At 38.4% G+C, this 23,833-nt stretch overlaps 1 long non-coding RNA gene across 6 annotated transcripts in view; it reads left to right on the forward strand.

The window, feature by feature from the left end:
• Positions 1–23,833, forward strand: part of LOC116639767 — a 247,755-nt gene that overhangs the window by 192,156 nt on the left and 31,766 nt on the right. For 3 of the 6 annotated variants that reach the window (XR_004300917.1, XR_004300923.1, XR_004300922.1), the window contains 2 exons: positions 1,238–1,386; positions 17,413–18,609. This is a non-coding gene — a long non-coding RNA (uncharacterized LOC116639767). Of the gene's footprint in view, positions 1–1,237; positions 1,387–14,243; positions 15,016–17,412; positions 18,610–19,320; positions 19,409–23,833 lie in introns of those variants that run through there. The other 3 variants (XR_004300918.1, XR_004300919.1, XR_004300921.1) reach the window with 3 other exon arrangements.

The following is a 23,833-nucleotide window of genomic DNA, read 5'->3' on the forward strand; positions in this document are numbered from 1 at the left end:
AAACCGAGAAAATTAAAATATTTTAGGAAGTCCTCCATGAACTCTTCAAGATCAAATGCCTTGTCTGAAAAACCAACCAACCAAACAAAACAATTTTATTTAGAGGAATTTTCTCTTGTGAATCTGAAGAACATTTTTTAAAAAGATACAAATATATGTTGATGCAAAGACATGGGGAGAAGAGGATAAAATAATCTGTGCCAAGATGCTATTTGACTTGATTCTCTTCACTTCTTCATTCTTATTATCATTCCCATTGGCTCCCACCACTGGATTATTTCCATCGTATTGTGGATCTAGTTCACCCTCTGTGTCCTGGAAGTGGTTTAGCTCTAGGCTCCTGACCTCAGAAGACATTATTTGGCATCAAGATCATTCTTGCTTCTGAGCCCTATGTCTCAGGCTGTGCTTAATAATGCATTCACTTTCTTTGGAGTTGAGTTCTGAAGCCTCATTTTTCTCATCCCTATTCTATATTCCCAAGATTATATTTCAGATCCCTTTTCTATGGCTTTCAGATTCTCACCAGGTCCCTCAAGGTGGATCTATTTGACCTTACTGAATCTCCTTCCTCATACTGATGGTCTAGAATACTTCTATTCCCTTACTCTCAGACTGGAAATTTTTCAAGCTCTTTGCCTTCATGGACTGCACTGGTTGTAACCTTTTTTGCCCCACTCTCACATGTGTTAGAATCTTCTGGTGTGGATTGTTTTTGGGACCCAGCCTCCTCTAGTTTCATACAGTGTTAGCATCTTAGGGCTTAGTGTTGATTGCTTATGAAAATAGACTCATCTCTATAAAATAAATCTAAATGCCAACTATGCGGATTGAAGGAATCATGAGATGGAGGACTTCCAGTAACCCTTCAGCAGACATAGACTAGGAAGTATGGAAAATTCACTGGGGAATTAATTATACATGAATAATCAGAGAACCAGACAGTGGCAAAGTCCAGCTAAAAATGGAAAGCAAGACTCTGTAATTGTTTAGTTCCCCATGGTTCTGTATCCTTCCTCAGGATTACTCTGTGGGCTTGTTAGAGGAACTTAGGCAGTGGCTCGTAGGAAGGAATTCTGATTTGGAATTGACAAGTTTCAGGAAGATGAGGGCTTTGATTGTGCTAATACTGAAGTAATTGAGCCAAAAGCTTAGTAGGAGAGGAAAAAGTTTACTGCTATAGAGACCTCTGTTATTGTAGGATTCTATATGCTTTAATTATATTTTTGCTTATTAGGTTGCAGAGCAGCTGAGTGGGAGTATTAAATTTAAAGTAACCTATGGTTGAAGAGAGAAGGTGCAGAGTTAGAGATCTCACAGGAGATACGACACCTTCTAATGGTTACTTCCAGCGTGATGAGCCATGAGACAGTAATTCTGCACGGGGTAAGTAGTCTTAAGGAACTTGGGTGCTTCAGCAGATAAAATTGATGCCATGAACAAGCTGAAGGAGAAACATGCAAGTGAGGGGATAGTGCCAAGAGTGATTCTAAAAGAGTGATACAGAAAAATGAGATGGATTTGATCTGATAAGTATGTATTGTTTGACATGATATTTTAAATGTCCTTAAAAGTAGCAGTATGAAGTAAAGAGAAAGTTGACCCTGCCATCCCTTCTAGTTTGGCATTAGAGAAAAAATAAAGGCATGACAGAATAGAAGCATTTCTCTTCTGCAAGACAAATAAAGGTGATAAAGGGAAGGGTTTCCAAACAGTTTGGGGAGAAGTGAGATTTATTTATTTATTTTTATTTCTTTTACCCTTCATGCATTGGGGAGAAAAGGAATAAGGTGGGATGAGTCAGTGCAGAATGGGTTCTTTAAGTGGCAAAGGTACAATTGGAATTGCTTATCTACATAACAGAAGTGACAAAAGAATTGAGGTGGACAAACAGTATGAGACAAAAGCAATAGTTTCGATGGGGTTGACTGGAAACCCTTTTTTTTTTTTTTTTTGGTGATATTGGAAATTTATTTGATACTCAAAGGGTTAGTGCCTAATAGTATGCTACATTGCCAAGGTCTTTTTTGCTGTTGTTGTTTTAATTTTATTATGTTATGTTAATCACCATACATTACATCATTAGTTTTTGATGTAGTGTTCCATGATTCATTGTTTGCGTATAACACCCAGTGTTCCATGCAGAACATGCCCTCTTTAATACCCATCACCAGGCTAAGCCACCCCCCCACCCCTCTCCCCTCTAGAACCCTCAGTTTGTTTCTCAGAGTCCATCATCTCTCATGGTTCGTCTCCCCCTCCGATTTCCCCCCCTTCATTTTTCCCTTCTTCTTCTTCTTCTTTTTTTTTTAAACATATAATGTATTATTTTCTACAAAGCAGAGGGTGAGAGGGTCTGAAGGAAAGATGAAGTAGAATTTCCGTTAAGGTCTGAAGTTGTGAATTTTTCTAATGTAGAAATAATGCATCTATCAAAATTTTTTCAGGACTCAGCATTATTTTAATTACCTTGCTTTTTGGAAAGTTTATTTCCTCAAACCATCAAGTTTATTTAATTTTGCCTAGTTCTGTAACAACAAGAACAAAACTGTCTTGGAAAAATTCTTGGAAAGTACAAGGTACAAATTGTCCTCAGTAACTCAACTATTTTTAATACCTATTTGTATTATATTTGCCTAGAGCATAGAACTCTTGCTTGGCAGTAAAGCCTGGAAAGTTGTGTTGACTCTGCTATGGGATGGTAGATGCTGGATCTCATAGAAATTTTTAAAAGGACAAAAGTGAGGGGTGCCTGGTGGCTCAGTCGGTTAAGCACCTGCCATTTGGCTCAGGTCATGATCTCAGGACCCTGGGATCGAGTCCCGCATCGGGCTGCCTGCTGAGCAGGGAGCCTCCTTCCCCTTCTCCCTGTGCCCCTCTGCTCCTTGTGTTCTCTCTCTCTCTCAAATAAGTAAATAAAATCTTAAAAAAAATAAAAGGATAAAAGTGAAATGCAATTTTAATGGCTTGAAGCTCTCAAAGTTTTTCTTGCCTGTGTTGTGTCTTCAGTAAGTAAACCCTTTTATTGGTTTAGAGAACTCAATTGATAGACAGCCAACTGGCTTTAAGATCACACCCACTGAGTAATAATTAAACGTTCAATTTGTGCTTCCGAAACTGCATATTGAGTCATGCCCCAAAGGAATCAAACTAAACACTGTTTTTATTTTATAAATTCATATTCATATAGTTATTATTGAAATTCAAATATAACCTTATGGACAATGTTTATAATCTGGTTGTGTATATGTAATAAAGAAGGGCTGATTGAAAGACCATACTTTATCATCTTTTCCACAACAGACATACATTAAAGCAGACCCTTGTTTGCAGCAGATATTTGTTGAAGCTGCTGTTCTTCATGATATACTTTATGTCTGCGTTGATCTAGGTGGTATGGATGCAAAAAAATGTTAGTTACGATTTGGTAGGTTTCATATACACCCAAGGCAAGTTTCAATTAAATTTACTCTGATAGTAACATCAATAGTGCTTCAAATTTACAAGTGTCCTAATATTTTTGCTAAAAGCAAACCAACCAGCCAACCTATTCCATGTTTGGTTGCTTAATTTTATGTTAATACCTTTAAAGGAATCAGTCCTGGCAGGCTCTCAAGAGCACAAAGAGTTAGCTGAAATTATTAATCCAACATTAGTCTGGGCTGGCTACTTGGGCAACACGGGACTGAACATTTGGAAAGCAGAGAAGCATCTGATCTGGAACTTGTAGGCTAAATAAAATTTTGCCAGGAGTCTTTGGGAGGCTTGTAGGCAGAAATAACAACACCAGAAAAGTTTCACGGATCTGAACGCACATTGCTGGGTCTGAATAATGCCAACTGCCCCAGAGTGAGCTTGGAGCCAAGGGTGGTGGGAATGAGGCCTCAGGGGGCTTTAATGTTGTGATAAGAAAGGAGGGGCCACTGGAGGTTTTTAAGCAGAGGAACAAAACATTATAGATGACATTTTCATGATCGCTCTAGCAGATGAATGGAGCATGATGAACTGAAAGACAGGTCAGAAAACCAGTGAGAATCCAAGTCTAACAATGTAGATCAGAAATAAATAATAGGCACCTGAATTTAGGCAAAGCAAAGAAAGAGTCTTTGAAATTTAAGAGTCCTTTCCACTACCCTCCAGCCTCATTTTCTTCCTTTATTCCTTTTTTTTGGGGGGGGGGGTATTTTTTCATAGTTTTTCCTTCCTGATTTCTAAATAAAAGAGTTCTCCCCCTCTTTTTTCACCCTATAACGACTGACCCATAGAATGACACCGAGAATTCAGTGAAACAGCACATGTAAACACATGTTTATATGCTACATATTTTATGTACACATTTCTACATTTATAACCTGTATTTTGATTGTTTTCACTTTATAGTGAAAGGATTTTCACTTTATAGGACTTAAGATTGTTTTTTAAGCCGATGCCTTTCAAAAAATCCTATTCCAATTACTCTCATGACCCATAGCCAGTGTGCTCACTATTGCCTTGTGTATTTGCACTTTCGTATCTGTTGATACTTTTAAACTTTATAAAATGGAATTCAGTTGGTTGCTTCTGAATTTCCTATGACCATGAATGACTCATGCGTTCTGCCAGTGCAACCCAGTCTGTAAGACTCTGCTTCCTATGTATGCAAGCTCTGCAAAACTTGCCATGTCTGCCCCCTTTCCACTTCTCCTGCCGCCACCTTCCCGTGCGCCTCAAAATCTCTCTCAGGAACTGCATCCAGAATGATTGAACTGTTCCTGTGTCCCCGCCAGCTCACTGCCAGAAGATAAAACTTCCTAAAGTGGAGTGCTCCTCGTATAATTCCTCTGCTCAAAAACCTCGATTGACTTGGAGTGCGACCTTGCTTTTCTAGTCACATCTCCTGTTTCCTACCTTTACGGAGTCTGTACTCCAAAGTAAGTTGGATGCTTTCTTCTTTGAATGCCTCATACTCTCCTGACTTTGGACATGTTCTTTCCAAGGTTAGCTCAAAGCTTTTTTTACATATTCCGTTCCCACTACCAGGTATGCTCTTGATCACCATTAAAACTCCGTAATACTTTAATCCCTTCTCTTTATGTCTCTTTAATATAAATTTTTAAAAAGATTTGATTTATTTATTTGTCAGAGAAAGAGCACAAGCAGGGGAACCTGCAGGCAGAGGGAGAAGCAGGCCCCCCGCTGAGCAAGGAGCCGGATATGGGACTCCATCCCAGGACCCTGGGATCATGACCTGAGCTGAAGGCAGCCGCTTAACCGACTAGCCCCCCAGGCATCCCTTTAATATGCATTATAGTAAACAATTGTCGTACCCTCAAAAATTCACTAGATTGTAAACTTCTTGTGGACAGAGGCTGTGTTGTCCATAACTGATCCTAGTACAGAGCCATGGGTGAAGAAGCAGTTGGCTAAGCATCAGATTGATTTCCTTGTTTCGAACATGACCTCAAAGCATATATTCCTCCTAGCCTGGGTGCAGCTGGTCCATGGTATAGGTGAATGTGCAACATTTGCTCACGCTTTTCATCATCAACAGCACCGCCATTATATGCAGCATCAATACAAGACTCATCGAATGTCTACAAATTGAGTCCATGCCCGCTTTGGAAGAATTATATGTGGTTGGCACATGCTCCCTGCAGATACTTTTCCCTCTGGGACTTCATTAGTGGCAAAGCTCAAAGTCAAGCCTGGCTTGACGGTACTGACAATGCCCTTAAACCATGAAATGAGAGGGCAGAAGCTACCCTTCCTATCGAGGAAATTTAGAAGTTTAGGCAAGGCCGTGATTTTGCTTGGAGATGGAGCTCACTTCCTGTTAGTTTAGCCTTATTAATTGGGAAGCTTATCTAACATCCGTATCTTCTCCATAAAACACAGCACACCCTTCTTGCACTTAGGAACACTAGCGAACAATACAGACTACACTCTGGGCCCATTTTGTTTACTTATTTAATTTTCTTTTCAAGTTTGTGTTTAAATTCCAGTTAGTTAACATATATGGTAAAATTGGTTTCAGGTGTAGAATTTAGTGATTCATCACTTACGTATAATACCCAGTGCTCATCACAAGTGCTCTCCTTAGTAATACCCATCACCCATTCAGCCCATTCCCCACCCACCTCCCTCCAGCAGCCCTCAGTTTGGTCTCTATAATTAAGAGTCTCTTATGGTTTGTTTCTGTCTCTCTCTCCTCTTTTTTTCCCCTTCCAATATATTCATCTGTTTTGTGTCTTAAATTCCACCTATGAGTAAAATCATACGGTATTTGTCCCTCTGACTGATTATTTCTCTTAGCATCATACACTTTAGCTCCATCCAGGTCCTTGCAAATGGCAAGATTTCATTCTTTTTGATGACTGAGTAATATTTCATTGTTTACATATACCACATCTTTATCCACTCATCAGTTGATGAACATTTGGGCTCTTTCCATAGTTTGGCTATTGTTGATAAAGCTGCTGTAAACATCAGGGCCCATTTTTAAGCAGCAAAATCACCAAAACAGAAAATACAAAAGTGCATGGCACTAAGTAGGCCTCAAAAAGGATACTTGCTTAGAGCATGAGAGCTGAGATAAGAAAGCAAAGGAGTCATCTTGTTTGACCTCAGCTAGGAATGTGCAGGTTGGTTGACTTAACTTTTTCACCACTCTGCACACATTTGCGAATATTCACAAAAGCACCTGGATATTGAATTGGGGGTTACAGGTAAATTTTAGCATGTAGGGAAATTCATAAACATGGCCTCTGTAAATAATGAGGATCTATGTTTAGCGTGATTAACCACTAGACAGACAAAGATCATATAATATTTATTCGTTCCTTAGTTTGAAATGATGTTTATTAAATTTCTCACCATTCCTCAGCTTGTATTTTGTACTAGTGTTGAGAAGCTATTTATAATCCCCACATACATTTATTATTTTAAATCTCTAAACTTTTAATTGGATAGTAAGTATGCTTTGCCTTGAATGCTGGGCTCCTATCTTCTTCATTACTTAATTCCCATTTAATCATTACAGTTCAAGTTAGCTTTACCTCACCAGGAAGCCACCGAGTGACCTCCCTCTGAATGCATGCATTTCCCTATTTTGGCACCTGGAATTTTTGGTCATCTCTATATTGAGAACTTCTTAATAAGGCCCGTGTTTAACCATTTTATGGCCATAATATCTATCTAGCACAATTCCTGTCACATAATAGGTGCCAAATATTGGGTTGAATTGAACTAAACTAGGAAGAGTACAGGAAGAATTGCCAATTTTTGAAAAAAAATGAGAATTTAACTTGAATATGTAGAAAACACAACTTTAAGAAACTAGGATTGCATTTAAAAGGGTAAGTGAAAGTACAGTGAGGAACAAAAAACAAATTCGATTGATTTAAGAAAGACTTTGTGTGCTTAAGTACTGAGGGGAAAATGGCTTAAAATTCATCATATAACACGAATTGGATGATTCAGCAGCCTAAAGCAATTATTTAAAAAGCTAACATTATGCTGGAGTATATTAATAGGAGTATGACAAGCTTATCATGAGTAGTAATCTTTCTCCCATATTTGGCAATAATCAAGCCTTTCCTGAAGTATTTATGAGAGTTGTAGAGAAATTGGAGCTCATTCAAAGAAGATCTACAAAAATGAAAATAAGACAATTAGAGAAGATGAAAGGGACTCTGGGCCTCCAAAGAGGTCAGAGAACAGCAAGGAGGAACATGAATTAGAACTTGTCATGAAGCCCAGCCTAGTATTTGGCACAAGCCTCAGTGAATAACTCATTGATTAATTAAAGTACTGTATTTGAGGCTCAAAAGACCAGGATCAGTGGTCCAGCATTCGTACAGTAGCCAAAACCGGATGCAATAGATTAAAATTTTTAAAACAGATTAAAAGTTATTTGAAGGAGAATCTGATGGTACCAAGGGAACAAACTTTAGTGAGAGATCTTGAAATATTCCTTCATGCATATCTGTTAGAATCATTTAGATGACAGAAGGCTTTGTTTGACTGGCTTAACTAAATCCAGTCTAGAAACAGAGACCAGACTAATTGCCCTTTTAACCACTCTAACAGAATTATAATATGTACTGGTATATTCCATTATTTTTCTAATCAAGAAACTGTGACTATAGGTTTGTTTAATCTGTTTAACCTGTGTCCACCATGACTATTTTCATATTTCTCACCTTCACTCTCACATATATTTCCTTCAGGATGATGGAGAAAAGTGTCTCCATTTATGTCTTTCTTATTGTCACCTGGTAATAGATTTGAATCAAGCTATAGAAAGAAATAATTCTCGACATAGGAAGTTGACTACATTTCTTGCAGAAATAGTTAACAGTAATAATTATTTTTATAGCATCTGTTAAGAACCCAAATGTTCCATGTACTAGGATGGGAGCCTTATATACTTTTTCTCATCTAATCCTAACAAAAAAGTTTCTGAGAAAATAATACATTGTATGTTAAAAAAAAAAAAAGAAGAAGAAAATAGAAGGAGGGGAAGAATGAAGGGGGGGGAAATCGGAGCGGAAGATGAACCATGAGAGACAATGGACTCTGAAAAGCAAACCGAGGGTTCTAGAGGGGAGGGGGGTGGGGGGATGGCTTAGCCTGGTGATGGGTATTAAAGAGGGCACGTTCTGCATGGAGCACTGGGTGTTATGCACAATGAATCATGGAACACCACATCAAAAACTAATGATGTAATGTATGGTGATTAACATAACATAATAAAAAAATTTCTGAGAAAGGTACTATTATAATCTCTTTCATGGATGAAGAAAATTAATTGTTAAGTAAGTAAGTAAGTAAGTCTAAGTCACAGGAATTAAGAGGCAGAGTGGGGATTTCAATGCAGATCTTTCTGACTCCAGAATACAGATTCTTAACCATTATCTTAGTTCATTTATTCATTCACCTATTTTCCTGAAATGATATTTATTGAAGCACCTATTATATGGCATGATTTTTGTTGGTGCTGGGGCATAGATTGTGTTCTCAAGGAAACAAAGTCTGAGATGGAGATTTGCTTGCGGGATGTTTATTGGGGTGTGCTCTCAGGAACATTTTGAAAAAAGTGAAAGCAGCAGCATGGACAGAGGGACAGGATGAATTGTAAATACATGGTTCTGCAAAAGGCCTCAGCCTGTGTCCTGAGAGCTCTTGAGCTAGATGGCCTTTCTGTATTACCCCAGACTGTGGCAAGGGGTCTGGTCCTTCCTACTGTCATTCACTAGTCCCTGAGTGGAGGGAAGGTACTTAACCTTGGTGAGGCAGAAACAGCCAGCATTTTCCCCAGGGAAGGTACTTAACCTTGGTGAGGCAGAGCTCCTTCATCCAAGAGCAATTACAAGAAAGGAACTCAACTTCAGAACACTGGGGGATGGGATACAATGGTGAAAACACAGAATAGTACCTCCCTTCATGATGTTTATCTATTAGTGGAGGAATGGGAGAAGCTGTCAAAATATTTTTGCCCCCTGTGGCAGATGGTGGTATGTTGCAAGGAGAAAATAAGGCAAGGGAGGGGGAGCTCCAGGGTGGGGGTTGGGAATGAGGCAATTGAGGTAAGGCTTCATTAAGAAGATGACATTTGAGCAAATATTTGGAAAAGATGAGGAGGAGACACAAGTGGGCAGCTCGGGACAGTGCATTTTTGTGGGAGAGAATAGTCCCATGCCAAAGTCCAAGAGGGAGCATTGACTACAGTGCTTGAGGAACAGAGTGAGGTGAGGGAAGTGTGGCTGGTTCACAGCGGGCCAGAACAGAGTCAGAGATCAAAGCCAAAGAAATAATAGGAGGTAGGATCCCAAATAATGCATAGGGGTTTATGACTCATTAAGGACTTTGGCATCTATTCTGAATGAGTTAGGAAGTTATATGAGGGTTCTGAACAGAGGTGTGAACGATCTGACAAATTTTAAAAGGCTCCCTCTTATGTGTTAAGAACAGATTGTAGGGAGACAAAGGCAAAAATAGAATAAGAAGGAAGCTTTTGCAGTGGTCTAGGCAAGCACGGGCAGGTGGTAGTTCATGCCAGGGTAGTAATAGTGGGGTGGGGAGAAGTGGCTGCATTCTTGATCCTTGTGGAAGACGCAACCAAGTCAATGGGCTAATCAAGGCTCCAAGACTTACTCTTTGGCCTTAAGCAAATTTCTTAATTTCTTAGAGCCTTACTATCCTGTCCTTAAAATATGGATTAATATATCTACGCTACAGAAGAGACTGTGAAGTTTAAATGAAAAAAATATATGTGAAGTGCTTGGCCTCATGCCTGACACAAAATGAATGACGAATAAACACTCTTTCTCCCCTCGCTTGCCCCCCACCTTTATCAATATGCTTTTACTTTTGTTACTTCATTTGGTCTCAAAATATATACTCTAAGGTAACAAGGCAAGCGTTATCAACTTTGATTTATAAATTAAGACGTATAATGTCATTAATTTAGATGATTTATATGAAACTGCACCAAAAATTAATGAAAACATCTCTGGGCTTAATTCTTATTACAGTGTTCCTTCAAGTGTAGAGGAAGGCTTCTGACATGTCGGTGTTGAAATTTCTTAAGATGTCTCATAAATCTCATAAGAAGCAAAACTCACCCTACTTTTTGGGTGGATTTAAAAAGTGTGTTCTTCAACTTTTAAATTTTAAAGGTTTCTTTTAAAGAAACATATGCTATCCCAGCTGTCTACATCTAATAAAGCAGCCACTGACAGAAGGGGAAGAAGTGGAATATAACATTTCAGAGGTTCTTCAGATACACTGAATACTATGAATGCAGTTAAATCAGGTTTACGTGCAAGTATAGGAATTATGGGAAGGGGAAACATCCTATAATGTATGTAGAATCCCAGACTTTCAAAGGCAATACTGTTTACAATGTAGAGCTTATTAACAAGCCAGAAAAATCATAGGTTATTAAACAAACAAACAAAGAAAAATGCTGGCTGTTTCTGGTAGTCATGTATTTAAAAATCACATGTTTAATTATAAGATGTTTTTATAACATTTCATGTTAATAAGATTTATAATGTTTTTCCTCTGCCTCATGATCCCTATGTGAATAATTATACAAAGAAGTCAGTTCATGTCCCCTTGCGCTTTACTTTCTCATGGTCAGAAGTAGTAATATTGTAACAGTTTATAGATACTGTTTAAGAATTTTCTTAAAAGTCACAATGGTCAAAATCAGTAAAAAAAAAAAAAAAAGGAATCAACACAAAGAGAAAAACCATTAGACTTACTAACAACTAATGCTGTACATTCAAGTTGAATCAATAACTTAAATAAGACTATTTTTCATATAATTGACTGACAAAGCTGATATTTTTTATGACTCCTTGTATGATTTATGTTTAAAAGTCAATTTGGTTTCAGACACAGATCTTTCTAATCTCACTTTGCTTGCAAGAGAGCAACAATAATAGGGCTGTCAGGGCCCAAAAGGGAGAGGGAGGGCTTCCCAAGGTGCCTTCCCCTTCCAGATAGTCTCTCCTCTTCAGGGGAGGTTCCAATAAAAACCTGCTAAAAGGACAATTATGGGAGCCCCAACTGCACCTTACAGAATCATCTGGGAAGCTTGTTAAATATGTGCATTCTTATACCCCACTTGCAAACTCTCCCAAATAGGAATCTCTAGGGTGGGACCCAGAAATCTTATTGAATAAGATCTCTGGATATTTTCACACACTAACGTTTGGGAACCACACATCTAACTTCAGAAATAACATGAACAAGTTACTGAGCCTCACCGATTCTCAGTTTCCTTCTTTGTATATTGGAGATAATTATATTCACCTCATAAGATCATTATAAAGATTCAATTAGGTAAAACCAAAATAAAACCTAGGAAGCTTGCAACTCTTAGTACTATTTTTAAAATCATTGCTAGTGACCCTGAGTTCCTGGTTTTCTGGGCTGATTCAGTGGAAAAACAAAGGATTTGAGGATATTTGTAAGAAAGAAGGTCAAGGAATAGATCATGAAATTTAGACATATTACTGATTAAAACGAAGCCAGAAAGGATTTGGCAGACTGAAAGAAAAATGAGTGTTGGAGGGTCGGAGAGTCTCAGTGAAATCAAAGAAAAATGTGTAGTGAGCTTCCATGGAGAGTTGGCAGGATGGAGAGTAGAGAAGAAAGTGTGTTTTCTTTCCTCACATTTCTAGAATGGAAATTGTGTATGTATGTATCTGTGTGTCCGTGTGTATGTGTATAAAAGTTGGAAATGTGATAACACTATGAAAAGCGCATGACATCAGCTACAAAAGTTGTGAAACGGGAAACACAAGACAATTGGATATGGGACAATTTAAAACCCTCAAGCCAAAAATCAAAACCTCATTTCTACTCCATCTAAAGAATCTCTTCCTCTTCCCTAAAAAGTTGTGCTTCTCTTTATGAGAGCAAGGGGTTAGAGAACAAAATAAGAGAAGAAATTTGCCAAAGAACAGGGAGTTAGAATTTAAGATTTCACAGGACTTGAGGCTCCCGATTATGGCAAGACTGAGGTACGACAGCAAAATTGACAAGGTGGACGTGAAGGCCATTGGGGTTGAGGCCGAGGGCCCGTGAAATGGCTATTATGGTATGGATTTCCAACAGAGCTAGGGGGATGGCTGGGTTTCTGGGGGAGAGGAAGACCGGGCTCTGGAGGCAATCAAGTGATCACTGAAAGCTGGATAGTGTTCAGGCGCCTGCTAGACGGAGAAGAGGAGAAGGGTAGAAGGGCTTGGGTCGTGTACATTACATCATTGGCTTTTGATGGAGTGTTCCATGATTCATTGTTTGCGTATAACACCCAGTGCTCCATTCAGTATGTGCCCTCTTTAATACCCATCACCAGGCTAACCTATCCCCCCACCCCCTCCCCTCTAGAACCCTCAGTTTGTTTCTCAGAGTCCATAGTTTCTCATGGTTCATCTCCCCTTCCAATCCCCCCCCTTCATTTTTTTTTAAAAGCCACTGTGACTGGTTTAAAAAGAGCCTGCAGAAAAAAGGAAAAAGCTTTTTCCCCTGCTTTCTCACATAAGGGGCCCTAAGTTTACATTTTGCCCTGGACCCTACAATTTATGTAGCTGGCCCTGACTGGAGGTTTCCAGAGGTAACAAAGGAAGACCACAGGAGGACAATGAGGAGAGGACTAGAGAGAGGGGACATCAGTGGGACTCTAGGGGAGGACGGATGGATAGACAGCAGGGGATGATGGGCGTTGCATTTTGAGCAGTGACCAAGGAGAAGATTGTGAGAGAGATGGAAATTACCCTGTCGAAGATCCAAATGGAACTCTGGCAGAAGTTTTAGTAAGAGTGCACTGAACTCTAGTGCTTACCTTTATTGCTCGTGGCCTCTGCTCAGGGCACCAATTAGAAAGTTGGGAGGTTCTCATAAGTTGGTTCAATAAATCCTTTCCCAGTGGCTACTGACACAAACCACTTCAAATCTGAAACGGCTCCTCTTGCTGAATACAGCAGTACCCTGTGGGGGCAAGTGGAGGCCAAGGGAAGGCAGTAGGGGCAGGATTTGAGTCTCATTGGAAAGAGCTGGATGTAGCCAAAACCTATTGAGCTTGTAAAGGAAAAACAAAAAGCTTGGAATCCTGGCTTTTTCAGTTGCCAATTTTTTATTTATTTACTTATTTTTAAAGATTTTATTTATTTTTTGACAGAGAGACAGCAAGAGAGGGAACACAAGCAGGGGGAGTGGGAGAAGCAGGCCCCCCGCTGAGCAGGGAGCCCGATGTGGGGCTCAATCCCAAGACCCCAGGATCATGACCTGAGCCGAAGGCAGATGCTTAATGACTGAGCCACCCAGGCGCCCCACAGTTGCCAACTTTTAACCCTGATCACAGACCTTAACTTCTCTGAGGTTTATCTATAAAATGGGGATGGTGATCATTCTTGCTTTCTGACTACCTGAGTTTGTTAAAAGTGTCAAAGTGTAGGGGGCGCCTGGGTGGCTCAGTCGTTAAGCGTCTGCGTTCAGCTCAGGTCATGATCCCAGTGTCCTGGGATCGAGCCCCGCATCGGGCTCCCTGCTTGGCGGGAGGCCTGCTTCTCCCTCTCCCACTCCCCCCTGCTTGTGTTCCCTCTCTCGCTGTGTCTCTCTCTGTCAAATAAATAAATAAAATCTTTAAAAAAAAAAGTGTCAAAGTGTATAAAAAATGTGAAATTGCCTTGCAAATGGCTACATAAATATTAATTGATACTTTAAGTCTATATTCTTTTTTTTTTGTTTAGATGGATTATTGGTTCCTCCAAATTACTCTGTGACAGCATTTAGGGGAGAGACACTGGAGTTCTGCTTCATTGTTGCCTGCCCCACATCTCTGGAAGGTTGAAGTCTTAGGGTGGAGCTCTGAAAATTTTAAACGCAAACAAAGCTAAAGCAGAAAGTGAGGTTCCAAAGCAGAGGAAAGCAAAGTCCATATATACAAATGTCAAGTGTGAATGGATGAATGTCCTAGAGGATATATATTAGATTAAGAAGATGGGAAGAAAAAGCAAAGGTCTTATCTTTCTGAATTTTAGAATCCTTTTTACTCTATACCATTTTATCTATGTCGAGGGATTCTCTTTTTCTGTGTTATTGTCTCTTTTTCTTTTCTATATATTATGGAAGGGTCTAAAATGTAAGTGGGCTTAGCCCTGCTTATCCACTTTTCCTTATTTATCAGTGGAGTATCTACAGAGGAGCAATTGTGGGTAGTGAGGAAAAAACAAATTACCAACCTAAAGAGACCAATGAAGCATCGCATTTAATAATAATGTCAGGGTTTTAGAAAAGGAGTTAAAGACGGTCCAGAAATTAAAATTTCTGTAAAATGTTTCAGTCACCTCTTAATAAATCAAAACCTTAGCGCGATTCAAACAAATGTTTTGGAAATATCTTTTCTCAAACATGTATTTAAAATTTTAAAGTAGATAATGTCCATCTCTTAAATTTTGTTAGATTTTGGAGACAGAATTTAAAATCATAAGGTGCGGCTCCTGGGTGGCTCAGTCATTTAGCGTCTGCCTTCGGCTCAGGTCATGAACCCAGGGTCTTGGGATTGAGCCCCGCATTGGGCTCCCTGCTCCGCGGGAAGCCTGCTTCCCCTCCCTGCTCCCCCTGCTTGTGTTCCCCCTCTCACTGTGTCTCTCTCTGTCAAATAAATAAATAAAACCTTAAAAAAAATAAAATAAACTCATAAGGTGTCCCAAATTGTTTTTTTTTTTTTCCTCCTGTGGAGATTAACAAACATAGTAAATAGAGTAAGGTGTTCCATTCTCTCCAGTGGTGGTGTTGCCATCGCTTCTTTGAAAAGATCGCCACCTAGGGGAAATTATGAGTCAAAGCAACATCTGCAATGCACCACGCATGCTGCATAATACCTAATGACATATAGAAGAAGAAAACCATCTATTTCAGTGAATGAGGTGGGCCACCTAGGAAACACATATTAAGTCATGTGCCTAGTATGTGTGTTTTGCATAATTTATTTAATTTTACTTTTAAGTACCATTAACACTGCATGTAGCTTTTGTTTATGCATTAGGGCTTGACTTCTAATTTCTTTCCTCCATATCTGGGGATATTTTTAGAAAATAGATATGCTGATATTTGGCTGCAGGGGTAAATTTGCATTTGGGGAAAATTCTTAAATTTAAAAATAATCAGTAATTTAATTAGTACCCTGGAAATGTTTAAGAGCCCAACATACTAAGGAATTCTATCTCAATTAAGTCTTAGAAATTAACAAAAAACCAATTTTCCTTGAACTCCTTTGTTTCTGAGCATGTCTGACTAGGTTTCAAATCACAGCAAGTAGAGCAGGAGAGAGTGTAGTTGGTTGATTCGGATAGAAATGGGCTAATTTTCTTTGCTTCAATTTCTGATGGTTTTCAATCATAGCAATTTCTAAAAGCATATTTAACATGAAATATGATCCAAGCAGTAATCTTGCTGTGCTATGTAACAAATAGGAGAACTTGAAAGAAAGCAACAGATCTTTAAGGTAGGTTTAAATGGATGATTTAGCAGCTATGAGAAATGTATATGCTGTTTTTTTTTTTTTTAAAGGAAAAGCTGCCAACCTCAAAAGTTAACTCTTAAAAAGTCCCTTAAAATGATTTTACATTAAATCATGTTCTGAAGATAACAATTTTTGGTTGATTGGATTCCCCTGGGTTACTAATTTTCAATGTGTCTAGACCTACAGAGTAGGTAAGAGTATAAATAGGGAAAAGACAACTTGTGGATTATTTGAAGAAGTTTTATTGTCCTGTGTTTACCCTCATTAGATCTAAGTCATCAATCTTCCTCAAGAAATGGTAAGCCTCTTGGAGGCAGAGACTATTTTTTTATATGCAGTCATTTCTAGAGTGTCATTTGGTCAGTGTCTGTTCTGATTAATTGATATCCATAGTACCTACCAGTGATTAAATATTTTGAATATAATCCTTAGATATATCTATAGCACTTAGTCCCTGACATTTTAGGAAGTACACAAAACACAATGGGTGAGTGAATGAATGAATGGCCTCCCAAACTGGACCTACCCTCTGTTTTAAATGTATGTTAATTGAATGTATCACTCTCCCCCACATGTGAATATCCCTTAATTAAGTTAATTTACTGTAGAAGGTATGATTAACATTTGTAAGGCAAAGGCAAACATAAATTATTCTTATCCTTTTTTAGAGGATCACTAGCCTAAGCATCTTTATAGGTAATCAATCAGTAATGGCACACCAAAGGGAACTATTTTGTCATATGAAATTATAAATGTGTATATATGTATTTATTTATATAAATATATATTTTTATACATGTGCATAGAAATATAATCTTAGGAATAAGTAGCATAGTTGGTAATGGAATAGAAAAAAATTCTTGTGGCGCCTGGGTGGCTCAGTCAGTTAAGCATCTGACTCGATCTCAGCTCAGGTCTCGATCTCACAGTTATGTGTTCAAGTCCCTCATTGGACTCCACACTGGGTGTGGAGCCTACTTAAAAAAAAAATCTTAGGTGCGTTAACATGAATTATAAATCAATCTACCTGGATAAGTAAACTCGACATTTGATCATTACCTAGTGAAATGATTTAAATGACCTGACAGCCCATATGTAACATATCTAATATATGTTCAATTTAGTGAGTACTGATTATCTTCTGTTTGCAAAGTAGCTGTGTTATGAGTCTAAACTTTAGTGTCCTACAGTTTTTGTATAAAAATGGCCAATAACAATGAACAACCTAAATGCTGAAAAATTCTGTGTTCTAAAACACACTTGACCTCGAGGACTTTAGTAAAATCCTTGTGAATCTGTCTGGTGTATGTAATCTAGAGCAATCAGCATTCTCTCTCTAGCCTCTACCACCACGTATAGTCCCCCTCAAGTCTTATCCTGTTCTGTTTCCACAGGCCCTCTTTTTCTCTAAGTCAACGGCTTTGCTACACTGGACAAACTAATCCATGCTAATGTATTCATTGGGTATTACTCATTGTCAACTCTCTCCTGGTAAGTGCAGAATGTAATAGTTGATTTATAAAGAAAAAAGTTGTCTTAAACTTAAGGAGTAGTGAGGTTTAAGCTAGACAAAACATAAATATGACATCGGCCAATGGAAACTATTTTGAAAAAAGAATTTTAAAGTACACCAAAATTTAAATTCCCTGTCTTTTGCCCTACTTACGGCTGGGTCTGATGGTAATGAGTGGTAGAGGAGTTGTGACACTTTACATAGTTTTATTCCTAGCTAAATCCTTATTTTCTATGAAATTTCATCCACATTTCCTATTTCAATCCTTGCCTCCTCTAGTTCCTGATGCTTTCCTTATGGTGAAACTTTCTCAGCTTTTACACTTGGACTCTTGACTATACCCAAAGCTTTCAACTGACCTCCTGATATTGGCTACGGTTTTTATTTTTTACACCGTATTTTATATTTTCCCCTACCAGTGACAGCCCTCGGGTTCTTACCCCGTCAGCCGCTGACAATTTTCCATTCCCACCCACTTCCATTAGTGACAGCTGATTCCTCATTTAGAGAATTAAGAATTCTGCAATCAGAATGTGCTTTCTACTTTCACCTTAGAAGAAAAGGGAAAGGGGCCAGGAAACTGCTCTAATGATGTGAATATTCTAGCACAGTTTGGCACTCTGCTGCTTGGCTCTCTTTAAAAATGTCTCATCCCATAAATAATTTATCACAGAACCTTTGGACATCAATTACTGAGACTCAGCATTTTTTCAGGACAGGATTACAATATGCAGTGTGACTGCCGAAGTTTGACTTTGGATGTTCACTCTGAGGGATGTCCTTGAATAATCTGAACTGAATTTGAAATTTCATCATACTCCCCCCCCCCCCCCCCCATTTCACGGAGTAGAGCAATGATACAAGGAGTGCGGGGCTTCCAACTTCAGTCATCTGTTAGCTTTGCACCCTTGACTACAGGAGCCATTCAGCAGCCGTCAGCTTCAGCTTCCTCACTGCTAAACTAACTGAGCAGTCCTGGCACAGGAGAAGGACCTGGCCAATGCTACTTTAAACATGGCAAAAATAAGTGTTTTTTAAAAATATTTTATTTATTTATTTGAGAGAGAGAGAGACCGAGATAGCGAGAAAGGGCACGAGCAGGGAGGAGAGGGAGAAGCAGGCGCCCCGCGGAGCAGGGAGCCTGATGCAGGGCTCTGTCCCAGGACCCCAGGATCATGACCTGAGCCGAAGGCAGATGCTTAATCGACTGGGCCACCCAGAGAGCCCGATGTGGGGCTCGATCCCAGGACCCTGGGATCATGACCTGAGCTGAAGGCAGACGCTTAATGGACTGAGCCACCCAAGCGTCCCTAAAATAAGTGTTTAAATTTCCAAACCAGGTACTTTAAACTGCAGAATTATGATAAACTTCAGATGTATTTTCAGGTGCCCTTTAAGAGGAGAATTGTTGCTGTGAGCATTACCAAGGTCGTTCCTATTCATGATTCTGTGGCCTAACAAGCTAGAGCCACGAGCTTCCTTGTTACATTAAAGGACTTTGTGTTTAGTTCCCATAAGGATCTGTCTGTCCACAAGGACCTGCCCACTGTATGATATAGAGTTTAGAGTGCAAGAGATGTTCTCCAGCCTTCTTGCTGAAAATGATTTTAGTACACACATCATGAATAAGTCATACTTCCCTATGAAAACTACCTAATCATCAGAGATCATTTCATAGATTTCGTTTTATTTTTTCATAATATTAAAAATATGTATTGAGGGCTTCTTATATGCAAGAGCCTGCACTGAAAATAGAAAATTGGTTCTTTGCTCTGGGGGGATTTTCTAGGCAGAAGAGAACTACAGAAAACTAACTATAATTTTAAAAGGATAATGGAGACACATGAAAAAGTGCTCAACATTGCTCGACATCAGGGAAATCCAAATCAAAACCTCAATGAGATACCACCTCACACCAGTCAGAATGGCTACAATTAACAAGTCAGGAAACGACAGATGTTGGCGGGGATGCGGAGAAAGGGGAACCCTCCTACACTGTTGGTGGGAATGCAAGCTGGTGCAACCACTCTGGAAAACAGTATGGAGGTTCCTCAAAAAGTTGAAAATAGAGCTACCATATGATCCAGCAATTGCACTACTGGGTATTTACCCCAAAGATACAAATGTAGGGATCCGAAGGGGTTCGTGCACCCCGATGTTTATAACAGCAATGTCCACAATAGCCAAACGGTGGAAAGAGCCAAGATGTCCATCGACAGATGAATGGATAAAGAAGTTGTGGTATATATATATACAATGGAATATTATGCAGCCATCAAAAGGAATGAGATCTTGCCATTTGCAATGACATGGTTGGAACTGGACGGTGTTATGCTGAGCAAAATAAGTCAATCAGAGAAAGACATGTATCACATGACCTAACTGATATGAGGAATTCTTAATCTCAGGAAACAAACTGAGGGTTGCTGGAGTGGTGGGGGGTGGGAGGGATGCGGTGGCTGGGTGATAGACATTGGGGAGGGTATGTGCTATGGTGAGTGCTGTGAAGTGTGCAAGACAGTTGAATCACAGATCTGTACCTCTGAAACAAATAATGCAATATATGTTAAGAAGAAAAAAAAAGAAGAAGATAGCAGGAGGGGAAGAATGAAGGGGGGGAAATCGGAGGGGGAGACGAACCATGAGAGACTATGGACTCCGAAAAACAAACTGAGGGTTCTAGAGGGGAGGGGGATGGGAGGATGGGTTAGCCTGGTGATGGGTATTAAAGAGGGCACGTTCTGCATGGAGCACTGGGTGTTATGCACAAACAATGAATCATGGAACACTCCATCAAAAACTAATGATGTAATGTATGGTGATTAACGTAACAATAAAAAATTTTAAAAAAAGAAAAAGAAAAAAAAAGGATAATGGAATTATCAATGAAGGGAGTGTGAAGGAAGTACAAAGCAGGAGTACCTGCTCTTTCTGGAGGTGCTCGGAGCAATTGATGAACGCATTACTAAGAAAGTTGTAAATGTGGAAATGGCTTCTCAGGCTAAGGCAGAGCCAATCCTTAGCACTGATTTATGCTCCCAGTAGAAGTGGTTAAGCAGCTGGAAAGAGCTGGAAATGGGACAGTAATAAAAATATTAATTATCCTCTGGATGCCAGACAAACAAATAAGCAGGTTTGTCTCTTTCCCTAATAAGTTGTACTCTAATTAGTGTCTTTGATCATTAATAAATTAAATGATGCTCAAGTCCCAGGAGGTAATTGACTATCACAAGTCTTTCATTTAAAACTAGGCAAAATAATATAACACTGTATGTCAACTAACTGAAATTAAAATAAAAACTTAAAATTAAAAAAATATATAAAATAAAATAAATAAAATTAGGCCAATGGACACATACTCTTATTTTTATTTCTCAGGATTAAGGTAGTATTAAGCATTGTTTACTTCAGCAATTTGGATTTAAAATTTAAGCATAAAGATCAATTCCAAATTTGTTGTCTTTTCTGCTGTTGATATTAAAATCAAAACAAATACTGTCAGTACAAATTGCTGATATTAATTAGTGGTATAAATGCCAAAAGGAATTCAACATAGATTTATCGCAGTAATAATTTAGATGAAATGTTCTTATCAGTATAAAATTATAAGTATAAAAATAATAATCTATGGAAATCCAAGAGTCTTGTGGGTCTGTTTTCCTTCTTTCTTTTACAGACTTTGGTAGTTTATATTTACGGCTTAGTTTCATGGGTCAAAAAGACCTATTTTACTATTATTAAACACCGAGATATTTGGTAACACATTCAATAAATGATACAAATATCTTAACATGGTGCTTTGTGTCAACCTCTTTAAAATATTCCTTTTCTATGTATTAATATACGTGTCCCCCCAAAATGCATCTGTAAACACAACAGAAACACTGTGATCCTTAGTTCACATCTAAAAGTTTTTCCTTTGCCACTAGGTGGCACCTATATATTAATAGTTGAAGAGCACATGTTCTGAAAGAAGGCAAAACTAAGAGTAAATGAAAGAAAGGAAAGTTAGTTTAATTTTGTTTTGTATTTAAATATTTGTCCTGCGATATACTTCAAGGCGATGGGTTTATTGCAGGAAATAGTGTGGAATTCACCAATTATTTTTAAGAAAAGGAAAACATGCTTTATTTTTATTTTTTTAAAGATTTATTTTTACTTATTTTAGAGAGAGAGCATGAGCAGGGGGAGGGGCAGAGGGAGAGAGAATCTCAAGCAGACTCCCCAGTGAGAGTGGAGCCCGATGCGGGGCTTGATCTCATGACCCTGAGATCATGACCTGAGCCAAAATCAAGAGTTGGTCGCCCAACCAACTGAGCCATCCAGGTGCCCCTGATATTTTTTATTTTTAAAGAATAAATAAAAGATGAACATTAACTTTGGGAAATCCACTGGGGGTGGGAGAATGTAGCTCCACTTAGTCCTGACTTCAGTTTGTCATTTTATATTATCTCTCAGGGAATGTTACAATCGAAAGAAAGTTACAACAAAAAAAATACGATTATATATAGCAGCATTATAATTTCGCTTTTGGTAGTGCTATTAATGGTAAATATCATATGAAGTCTAATAGTGATTTTTGTGAGAACTGGTAAATTAAATTAACACCAGTAAAAAGCCTTGAATTACTAGAACTAAAAGTGGCATGCTAAAAAATCTAAATCCATTCATAGGAGAGAATACCCACATATTTCATGATAACGGAAGTATCAACCATTATAAAAAGTTCAAAGCCACATGAAAACAACAGAAGGTGCTAATATTAATAGTATAAGACAGAACCTTCAATAATGTTATAGTATTATGAATGATACCCAGGGATTTTACACCCCTACAAAATTACCTACCATTCTTGTGAATATTTTTCTAACATAAAATTTTGATTATAGTTTAATTATAGATGAGAAGCAACACAACATCTAAAACTATAAATTATCCCAATCAGGTGTTTTGTTTCCCACCAAATAGGTGTATGTTGACACATATATATATATAAAATTACTAATTAACAGTTCCTAAGATTGTCATCATATGACTTACATAAACTATTAAACTACTACTAAGAATGATAATTGAGACAGGAATATTAGTATCTCTTCCTTAGGTGCCATTATTACCAACCCCTCATTGAAGAGACTATAATCTTTTCTCCTCTCCTTGGAACTTAGGTCAAGCTTATTAAAGGAAATTTTGTTCCTACACAGGCCGTCTTAAATAAGACAACAGGGAGAGATGTTCCAATAATACAGTGGGCCCATAACTTTAAACTCAGAACAGAGGACTTGGGTCCTGAAACAATTACTTCTTTGAATTTCAGGTCCTACATCTGTATTAGGAAAATAAAACATTAGTTCCCAGTGTGGCTATATGTCTAAATGTGATAATGCATGTTAAGAATCTTGCATATGCTTACACGGTTTTTGAAATATTAAGATCTCTGTTCTGAATAGCTGATGTGTTCCACGTAGGTTGCTTATAGCAGGTATTTAATATTTATTGGAATTTTCACTGTCTTTAGGCTTAGCACAAGATAGAAACTTCTTTAAGCATTACATCAAAACACATGTTGAAAAGATGCATTGCCTGTATGAAAAAGAATGAGCCTGACTTGAGTGGATAATTCTTAGCACTAGCTATTAAGGAATTAATATCAGCCATAAGAAGGAAAGAAACATCACTGACCTGGCATTAGGGGGAGATGATAAAGAACAGAAAGTTCTAGCTGTAGAGATTTAACTGATTTTCATAGCCCTGCACAATGGTAAGTGCAGCTCAAAGTAATGTATCTGATCAGTTATCCATGGGGAAATGAGACAGATCAATGAATCATTTTATTAATTATCTTGTGAGGTTTTACATTTATAGTTGCTCCGATTACTTAACAAGTGACTTTTAGACACCACATAATATGTCAATGGTCTCATCTGTGCATTTACTGAATGCTTATTCTGATAACTAGTAGGTATTAAATATCACTATTCTGAGTGTTTGGTAAGTATTGACCCATTTAGTCTCAAAATCTCATTTAATCTCATGAGGTAGATACTACAGAGGAAGAAAATGAGAAGCCAGAATTTCAGTAACATGCCTAAGGTCACACAAGTAGTAAATAATAGAAGTTTTGGAGCCACGGACTATGATCTTGATCATTAACTTCCCACGAGGGCCCTGTGATGGCCCAAACCCCTCAACCACAGAACTTCTAGGTCTCTCGTGTGCATGCGTATCACTTAAAGGTCTTGCTACGAAGCAGATTCCAACTCACTAGGTGTGGGTTAGAGGCTGGGCATCGATAGTTCTAA

The sequence above is a fragment of the Phoca vitulina genome, unplaced genomic scaffold (assembly GCF_004348235.1).
Source record: "Phoca vitulina isolate PV1807 unplaced genomic scaffold, GSC_HSeal_1.0 scaffold19, whole genome shotgun sequence".
In the NCBI taxonomy this organism is placed as follows: Eukaryota; Metazoa; Chordata; class Mammalia; order Carnivora; family Phocidae; genus Phoca; species Phoca vitulina.